Source organism: Notolepis coatsorum (assembly GCF_963971535.1).
Source record: "Notolepis coatsorum genome assembly, chromosome: 1".
NCBI lineage: Eukaryota > Metazoa > Chordata > Actinopteri > Aulopiformes > Paralepididae > Notolepis > Notolepis coatsorum.
The window spans coordinates 267,207,101-267,217,876 of record NC_140165.1 but is presented as its reverse complement, the minus strand read 5'-3'; the positions used below and the strand labels follow the sequence as shown (position 1 = coordinate 267,217,876).

General features: G+C 43.3%; 1 pseudogene across 1 annotated transcript; it reads right to left on the bottom strand.

The window, feature by feature from the left end:
• Positions 1-2,694: 2,694 nt before the first annotated feature.
• LOC311224894 (alpha-2,8-sialyltransferase 8F-like) lies at positions 2,695-9,238 on the bottom strand (annotated as a pseudogene). Its single transcript has 4 exons — positions 9,141-9,238; positions 8,921-9,013; positions 6,082-6,225; positions 2,695-3,094 (listed from the first exon to the last, which is right to left on the bottom strand). The product of its transcript is annotated as an alpha-2,8-sialyltransferase 8F-like (transcript).
• Positions 9,239-10,776: the final 1,538 nt, after the last annotated feature.

Here is a 10,776-nt window from a genome sequence, read left to right as displayed (position 1 = left end):
CTATCTGCTAACGTAGACATAACTATTGTTAAGTCTATAGCAGACTCCTTCCCTCTTGTGGTATCCACCCTTGTTCCTGTTCCATCATTCAAACACACCAGTTCTTTCCCCTCCAAAAATTCTTCTATCACTTCACCGTTTGCATCATTCCTATCTCCCCATAATGAACTATGCGCATTAAAATCCCCACACCAAACCACTTTATCTCCTACCCCTTCCCACATTTCATCTAGCTGTCCCATCTCAATCTGCCTACATGGATTATAAAAATTAATAATTTGAATACTGCCCTCTGTAACCCAAACTTCAATACTAATGTACTCCAACTCCCTACCTATTCTCACCTCCCTATATTGCAACCCTCTCTTTACAAAGGTAACACACCCTCCTCCATTACCCCCCTCCCTATCTCTCCTAACACTAACATATCCATATATTACAAAGTCTAATGTGCTCTTAAGCCAGGATTCCTGTATGCAAATTACATCTGGTTTGGTATTTAGATCTTGAATAAACCCTTTAAACTCCTGACCATTCGCAATTAGACTTATTGCATTCCACTGCAAGACCACTAGGGTTGACTTGGACCTATCCATGCTGGCATAGAGGTAGACTCCGGAGCTTCACCCATTCTACTGAGGTCTTTATCGATCTTTTCCCAAGACAGGCCACCCAAATCTAGAAATGTACCAGCCCCTTTCACAATGATTTTGATCCTCTCAGTTCTACTCTTAGCCTGCTCAGTACAATTGATCACATACGCTATAAACAGTACCAACTTCTCCGGGTTAATCACCCCTTGATCCACCATCCTCTCTGCTTGAATCACTTCTTGCCCCCGTTGGTTTCCCACCTCACTACTTTCCTTCTTATTCTCTAGATCCACTACCTTCACAGCCTCAGCATACGTCAAGTTATTAGCTGCTCTCACCTGTTGCACAACAACCGCCTTTTTACTGACCAGACATCCACCATATCCAGCCGTATGATCCCCACCACAATTACAGCATTTCCTCACTGCACCCTCCTCACACTGTCCATATTCATGGTCCCCCCCACACTTTCCACACCTCCGTCTACCCCTACATACTGCGGCCACATGACCAAACCTCTGACACTTGAAGCATCTAGTAGGTGGCTGGATATATTCACGTACTGTGAAACTCATGAACCCTATCTTTACTCTCTCCGGCAACGTTTTCTCACTGAATTCCACCATCACCGACTTACTTTCCACCCTCACCCCATCTCGCCTTGCCATCAGTCTTTTCACACCCACAACTGTTCCTCCTTTAAGTGTTCTTTGAAGAAACTTCAAGTCTTCTCCCAGGGGCACCCCTGAGATAACCCCTCTTGCGCCTCGTTCAGCAAACTCTCTCACCTCCTCTATCCCACGCCCGCAAATCATCTTCACTCCCATCATCCTATCCTTCTGTATCTTGTCCTTACACTTTACCAACAACCTACCATCTCTTAACCGCTTTGCCCACTCGACTTCCCCACACACCTTCTTCACTCCCCCAGCTAACTCCATTACCCCTATATCACTTAACTCAATTCCTTCCTTAAACTTAACTAGTACCTTCAAATTCTCCAACTGCTCAGACTTCTTTCTTACATCCCTACCGTCCTGCATATCCTCCTCATCCTCCCGTTCTTTCCTCTTATTCTCCTCCCGTGCACTGCCTTCCGAACCCTGCCCACGATTCCCTTTACCTTTCCCTTGCATCTTACTGCCATCTATCTGCTCTACTTCACCGTTATCATTTCCCCCTTCCATATCCTACTCATTCCTATCCTAAATCTAATCCAGATCCAGTCACAAATCAGTCTTACCAAATCCGCCACGACTCTCCTCGCACTACCAACAAACAAACTCGCTCTCAGGTGCATTGATTGCTCATCCACCTCAGGTGCGACCAGTTCAGACCCAACTTCCAAACCCCGTCCGGATCCTATTACCCGTCTCATTAATGAATGAAGCGACAAGGACCAGTAATTGGAAGAGGCTGGATTTAAATACCAGGAGAGGCTTGCCGGGAGATACCAACTCCATGAGAAGAGGGGAGGGGGGGATTTAATTAGACAATGATGTTCTACTATGATTTATGTATGTTTTAGCTTGACTCAGTTATTGTCTCCTACATAAATACATAGTGTTCTTCAAACTAACTGTTCATTATAAATTATAGACGATTAAGGTTAATGTAATTTATTATTGATGATTTGTCTTTCCCCATGTGTCTGTATTGGTTTGGTCAACCAGTATATAATATCTGGTCTCAGTCTGTAGGTCAGTTTTGTTTGGTTCAGTTGTGTTAGGTATTTTTAGTTTGTTCTGTTTAAGTTGACCCGAGTTCTGCTGGGCCCAAGAACAGCTATATTTTTTGTTATTGTTGCACTTTTTTGTGGTTTTTGTTCCCTGTATTTATATTTTTGGGGAAAATAAACCTTCCTTTGAGCACTGTACCTATGACTCCTCATGTCTAAGCTGTTTGGTCCCTCACACAATCTAACAATAATTAACTCATTTACAAGTTGTATTAGGTTTTGCAAATAAGGGAACAGAGAAAGAACATTTCAAAGCAGTCAAAAATGCAATATTTCTATTTTGACCTATTTCTGAAATGCGATTTCTGAGGAATGTAACTCGCCACCACAAGTCGGCTTTGGCCATGCCGAGTCACAATTGGGCTAACGACCCACCCACTCCACCATGCTCTGAGTCAACAGACTCACCCATTTGCAGGTAGAGTGGGGGTCGTCACACTCTCCCAGGTGTATCCTGAGAACGCCCTGACCATGCAACCTCAGCAGGTGGTCGAACTCGGCGGGCATGGCGTGCACCCTCTTGTTGCTCTGCCTGTCGTCATAGTGTTCGGTGAGCGGCCGGTGTCCGAGCGGGTGCTGGTTGAAGGGCCAGAAGCCATACAGGTGCATGTTGGCACAGAGCTCCAGAGCCAGGCTGGCCATCATGAGGCCCGTGCTGAGCCGCACTGACCTCAGGCCCTGCTAGTGCCAGAAGCGGGCCAGGTTCTGGAGGTACTCGGGATTGAGGAAGACGGGCCGGGAGGGACTGTGGAAGTCCTGGGCCCTCATTCATCAACGTGACGTAGAAAATGTTCTATTTCCACACGTAAGCACAGAATTTAGAATGTGTGCACGCACAAAACAAACAGGATTTATCACACGTGCGTACACAGGTCCTACGCACACCTGTCTTGATAAATATGACTTTGATCCTACGTTTGAGCTTGTGCACTGTTTTAAGTATTTGCATACCAGAACCGCCCCGATTAACCATATACGGTAATGGAACACCCCCAAGAAATGTGGAAAAATGGACTAAGCAGAGGGAAGCGTGTTATGTGACAGGCTGACAGACGTGTACACGTACGGTGATGTCGGATATGATATCTATTAACCATTGCTGCCTGGGCAGCGCAAACACTAATAAAGACCGTGCTGGAATATGACTGCCTTTTCCCGTTTTGTTTGATTAATACCCAGGGATTAAAGTTCTCCTCAATTTTATTCCAAATCGCGACGGATTTCCCGTCAATTTTCTACCTGCTGCATATGATTTCTAGAGGCATACAATCTATTTTGATGTCAGTATTGGGTAGCCTATATAAACAATAATACGAGAGCATATACAAGAACAATTAATCTCACTGCCATGTATGATGTAGCCTGCCTTTCAATACATGAACTTGAATTCCATCATGTTTGTGTGCTGTTGTCACAATGGGTGGTACTGGTACAGTAATAACAGTCTACACAATATCACGATGGACCATGCCATGTAGCCTATGTTCTATTATGACATGATCTGTGACGACAAATGTTCTAGAATGTTTGATTAAGATATCATACTCTGACAGCATGCCTATGATCAACAAAAACGCGAACTTGAATCCCATCATCATATTTACATAGTCTGTCCACCAGGGGTGTAAAGTACTTGAGTAATTGTACTTCGTTACAATACTTAAGTACTGTTTTGGGGGATTTGTACTTTACTCGAGTATTATTAGGTTTGTATACTTTGTACTTTTACTCCATTACATTTCAGAGAAAAAAAACATACTTTTTACTCCTTACATTTAAAATGCAGACCTACAAAGTACAAAGTACAAATCTCGCAGGTCCAACCATTTTAATTAGTATATTTGAATTGTTTATCTGGCCAAACTAATGTTAACGTTATTAATCCTGCGACCGCAGGTAAACAGCCAATCAAATCCCCATCAATGGAAAATGAACCCGCCCATACCCATGCTGATTGGTCCTTGTGCAAGACTAGAAAGCGGGGATCTTTGATTAAACACCTGTTATCAGAAGAATAGACAGTCAGAGTGACAAGCCATAGAAGATGGCCACAATGAGTGGTGAAGAGGACGAAACGATCTGCGACGGCGTGGATGGACAAGACGAGCATCCATGGCCCTATCTACATAAAAAATACATAGTTCAAGGACTCCAACCTTATAGTGTTGTTGAGTTGCCATCATTCAAAAACCTGATAAATGGTTTGCGACCAAGCACTAACGTCATTACGAGGCCCACTGTCCGCTCGAAGATCAGCAAAGCTGCTCAAACCATGAAAGAGAAAGTCACTGCTGCTATGAGTAAAGTTGAATGGATCGCGACAACAACAGATTGCTGGACAGCCCGACAAAGAAGTTTCATTGGGGTAACCGCTCAGTGCTCACTGGATCGACACTGAAAGCTTTGAAAGGCGTTCTGCTGCACTTGCCTGCAGAAGACTGAAGGGCTCCCATACTTTCAATGTTTTGGTCAGTGCCTTAAACGACATTCACTTGGAGTACAAAATCCGCATTATGTTATTATTCAGGATACACCATTCTGTTTTTAATATTGTCATATTATTCACGATACTACAGTATTCAGTCTTTAATATTGTGATATTATTCATGGTGTGATGTGAATGCCGTCCATGTTAGTTTACTTTCAATGGAGAAGTGCATTAAATAATTTTAATGCAAAAAAAGTGTCCTCTGTTCTTTCATTTCAGCATTGTCTATCGCAGAACACATTCCATTGTGGGCAGAGTGTCTGCTTGGTTTCATTCCAGCCTTGCCTAAACACCAGCTGATGATTTCACTAATTGGCTCACCTCTTCAACTAACTCACCTGGTGCAATGTATAGTTAAAATGAAAACTTGGCCCACGATGGAATGAGTTTGAGACCCCTGGTCTATCCCTTTAAAAATAAATGTACTTTTACTTTTTAGTACTTAAGTACATTTAAAAGTAGGACTTTTTTACTTTTACTCAAGTGTGTTTTTAGCCAGATACTTTGACTTTTACTTGAGTCAGATTTTGAGACGGTACCCATACTTTCACTTAAGTATAATTTCTGGGTACTTTTTACACCCCTGCTGTCCACTATCTTTATTACTTTGTTATTCCCCCCCCCCCCCCCATCTATGTAAAGCGACCTTGCATGGGTCTCTCTTGAAAGGCGCTATGTAAAATTAAGCTATTATTATTATTATTGTTGTTGTTATTATTATCATGTCTGTGTGCTGAGCTCAGTGACGTTTCAACAGAGCGAGGTAATCTATTCTAATCAACAAATTGAAGTAGAAAGCATTCCGTTGTGGCCAATCTTATTTGGAAACACAAAATAATAGTATGTCGCTTTTTATTTGAAACAATATTTAATGGCGTTTGGAGGTGGGTGTTCTGCTTCTGCCCCCCGTGCCAAACAAGCAAGCCAACCTCTTGTTCCCGCATGAGCCCGTTATAATTACACTACTGTCGCTATTTTACAATGAACTATAAGGAATTACGGGTCATACAGAAGTTGAACACGCCAGTGTTGGAACTTGGAAGTAATGCACGGAAGCTTATTTCCGCGTTGAAACTAATGCAGAACTGAGGAGCGATTATGCCGTAGTAACGATGTTCTACCACTGGGCGTCAGCTACGCATGCTCCGAGCTGTGCGTAAATATAAGCACGAAGTCAAGTTCAAGTTGAAATTGACGAATCCCACACTTTGCTTAGAAATGGTCGTACGCACAGGTTAAGCACATATATGTGCGTAAGTCACGTTGATGAATGAGGGCCCTGGATGGTGTACAGGGACACAGGCGTGTTGGGGCCGTAGGAGAAGGCGGGAAGGAGCATCAGGGAGTCGCCGCAGCTACGCAGGCTCTCCAGGAAGTGACGCCGTCGCTCCGTCAGACCCACGGACCTGGGAAGCGGAGGAAGCAAGGTAAGGTACATTTTTATTTGTATAGCACTTTTCTAGATTAAAATCACAAAGTGCTTTACAGGCAGTAAAAAGTTAATCTAAATAACATAACCTAACCATAACATCACATATCATATCAATTAAAAGCTTGTAAAAATACTTAGTTTATTAAAATAACACAACCACATACACAAATGTTACACCGCATACATGATCAGTTACAGGCCTGACCATATAGAAAGGTTTTAAGACCCTGTTTAAAGGACTCCACACTATCAGCAGACCTGATTTCACAGTCTAGGTGCTATGACTGAAAAAGCCTGCTCACCTTTGGTCTTTAGTTTGGTCCGGGGGACGACGAGCACCCCTTGCTTGGAGGCCCCCCCCCCCCCCCCACACCTTTCCCAGAAAGCTCACATAATTGAGGGGTCTTGGTTTTTCCTCCTGGCCAGAGAAGCAAGTCATCTACCAACCTCCTGAACCTGAATTTGTATTTGATTCGCAATATTAAAAAATTACCATTGCAGTTGTTTTTTTGTTTTCTACATAGGTTTCAATAATGAGTAGCCATTGTTACACCATCATTAAACAGGCACATCCCCCCCCCCTCACTCACTGTTTTTGTCCTGTGTCTGTGTTGTTGTTACTGTGAAAAAAAGAAATAAAAAATGCATACACTGTAATGCCGCAACAATTACCAATGTGTTTTTACACAAATGGCTTAATAAAGGAATCTGAATCTGAATCTGAATCACACATTCACTCACACATTCACACACCGATGGTGGAGGCAACCATGGAAGGTGCCAACCTGCACATCAGGGGCAGTTAGGGGTTAAGTGTCTCGCTCAAGGACACTTCGACACGCTGCCCGGGGGGAGTGGGAAATCGAACCAGGGCCCTCATTTATCAAGTTTTCTTAGAAAGTATTCTATTTTCATACGTAAGCACAGAATTTAGAATGTGTGCACGCACAAAAAAAACTGGATTTATCAACCGTGCGTACACAGGTCCTACGCTCCTCCGTGTTGATAAATACCTCTTTGTTCTACCGTCAATGCTCGTGCATGATTATCCATATATGGTCATGAAACACCCCCCATGGGATGTGAAATAATGGACTGACCCGAGCGGAACTCTGAGAAACTTCACAGGAGATTGTTCACTGAGGCGCTGCCGAACCAAGAAGACACAACCCTTGTTTATACATGGGATAAATAAAAGGCTGACTTGTACACGGTGATGACAGATATCAATGGCTCCCTAAGACCATTGCTGCAATTCTGCCTGGACAGCTCAAAATACTAATAAAGACCATTCGTTGACCAGCTGTTTGGCGCGTTGTTGGTGTGTCATTATAACCGTGCTGTAATATGAATGCCTTTATTAGTTGTGTTCGATTGGCTATAATATGATTTTTAGAGGCATCTATTTTGAATGAATGAATGAATGAAAACTTTTATTAACAGATTGCAGAATGGGTACAATACAGTACGGCTCAATACACACAATTGTTAAGGGGATGCAGTCCAGAGAAAGACGTTTGTCTTGTTTACATCAGGGTCCCCCCCTGTTGTTGTCGGTATTAGCCTAATACCGACAACAAAATAGATGCCGCTAAAAATCATATACTATTAGGTAGCCTATATGAATTACATATAATAGTTTACTCTATCAGCATACCAGCATGTAATACTTTCTGAGTGTGTATCTACCTCAACTCCTTATTATTTTGCGCATAGATTGCAGAAATACGGGAACGTTTTGATTTATATTAAAAGGCTTTGACATTGTAAAACTAAATACGTGGAATTCTGTAAGCATAATACAAGTCATATCACCCACACGATATATGCTCTGTGTCCAGAGCATGTATGCTTTTCATTCATTTAAGACACATTATTGCAAGGGTTTTGTAATACACATACACCCTCTGTTCTCATTGCAATGCGTTTTTTATTCTTTCTTATACAGTAGGAAGGGGGAAGAACACTATATCGTGGGTGTTCATATGGCTTGTATTCTGCTTACAGCTTCGAAATTCCACTTGTTTCGTTTAACGTAAAGCCCTTTAAATATAATCAAAACGTTCCTGTGTTTCTGCGGTCTGTGCGCAAAATAATAACGAGTTGAGCTACGCGGAGCGCAGTCAGTCAGTACACCCCGTATATTCCGATAACGCTATATAAACCATGCTGCATTCATTCGGAGATAAAGACCTATTATTCCAAATGCTATTTATAGGGTTTTGACCATAATTACACTACTGTTGCTATTTTACAATGAACTATAATGAATTACGGTTCATACAGAATATGCCAGTGTTGAAACTAATGCACAGAAGCTTATTTCCTTGTTGTAATAATATATTCTACCACCGGGCGCCAGGTACGCATGCTCTGGGCTGTGCGTAGACATACGCACAAAGTCAAGTTCACGTTCAAATTGATAAATCCCACACTTTGCTTAGAAATGGTCATACGCACGGGTTAAGCACATATCTGTGCGTACGCAACGTTGATGAATGAGGGCCCAGGAACCTTCCGACTACCAGACGACCGCTTTACCTCCTGAGCCACTGTCGCCCCTTCGGTCAGTTCTTCACATTCTATCTTACACCTGAGATTGTACACTTTGAAAGTATTAACGACCCAATACGACTCCTCCCCCATCCTCTCCATGACTACACTCTTACTTGTGCAGGAGGTTGCTGGGGTTGGCTGTCACAAGGTCAGTCTCACTGCCCACATCTCTCTCGTAGCCGTTCTCCAAGGGAGGCAGGTTGCACCTGACAAGAGGGAGAGAAGGATTAAAGAAATCCTGTTTTAGACAGAGGTGATAAAGGTTATATTGTTTTGCACAGTCTGCGGGCACTCCCGGTTTCACGAATCATGTTTCATGCCAAATGTTCCCATCTGATGACAAACTGGGCAGAGTCTATCTTCTCACCACAGCTGCTATTGGCCAGGATTCCTCCATTCCCGACCACAGCACATGTGTCCCAGGTTTTATTTAGAAAGTGTCATAGTCACGGCGAGAGCCTTCTTCACTCCTCCTCCTCCTCCCCCACATTCACGGCGGAAGCCTCACTCACCCCTTATCCTCTCACACCCTTATATGGGCAGCATCCGTTCCCCTGATTCACACGCTGCCAGCTCGTCAATCAACACGGCTGTGACTCATCCCCTCATCAACGAGATGGTACTTCAACCTGCAGATCCTGTCCTACCCTCGTCGGAGTGTTAAACTAGCTACCTAGGTACGACGACAAACCTAAAGCCTTGCAACCCTGTCCTCATTGATATACCTTGTCCTACCTTGTCCTGTTTCTCTCTGTGCCCAGGACCACCGCTCCAGTACACCTCCAACCTGGACGTCCCGTGCTGCACAAGGAGTGCTCCTGCTCTTGCCTACTACAACACGTACCTGTTACCCCGCGCTGCACAAGGAGTGCACCTGCTCTCACCTATTGTATATCCCTGTACCTGTCACCCCGCGCTGCACTAGGAGTGCACCAGCTCTCGTCTATTGTATATCCCTGTACCTGTTGTCCCGTGCTGCACAAGGAGTGCTCCTGCTCTCGCCTATTACAACACGTACCTGTACATTCCTGTATTTGCCTATTCAAAACGAATGCCGTTGATGACGATCAGAGCATCAAAAAATGACCCCCCCCCCCCCTTTGATGCATTCATGATGAAACATAATACCTATTATATACATTTGATTTGGAAATAGTAGCGTGTCCAGGTGAGAAACGCCAACGACTTCAGTAAAATTCACATAGCGCCCTATAACTCAGCTTTTCAGGAATTAGCCTGGATCACTCCTAAACTATACAATATTCACCACGGGATAACGCGCAAACGTATACATGGAAAAAATGATCTCTTTTTTGCATGTTCGACCGGAGAAAGTGACTGTCAAATGACCATAGTATTGTCTCCATAGCTATAATATAGATATACCTCTCCAAACATAGTGACGCACAGTGAATATAGCTCTCCAAACAAACATAGTGACGCACAGTGAATATAGCTCTCCAAACAAAGTGACGCACAGTGAATATAGCTCTCCAAACATAGTGACGCACAGTGAATATAGCTCTCCAAACAAAGTGACGCACAGTGAATATAGCTCTCCAAACATAGTGACGCACAGTGAATATAGCTCTCCAAACAAACATCGTGACGCACAGTGAATATAGCTCTCCAAACAAACATAGTGACGCACAGTGAATATAGCTCTCCAAACAAACATAGTGACGCACAGTGAATATAGCTCTCCAAACAAAGTGACGCACAGTGAATATAACTCTCCAAACAAACATAGTGACGCACAGTGAATATAGCTCTCCAAACATCGTGACGCACAGTGAATATAGCTCTCCAAACATAGTATGACACACAGTGAATATAGCTCTCCAAACATCGTGACGCACAGTGAATATAGCTCTCCAAACATCGTGACACAGTGAATATAACTCTCCAAACATCGTGACGCACAGTGAATATAGCTCTCCAAACATCGTGACGCACAGTGAATATAGCT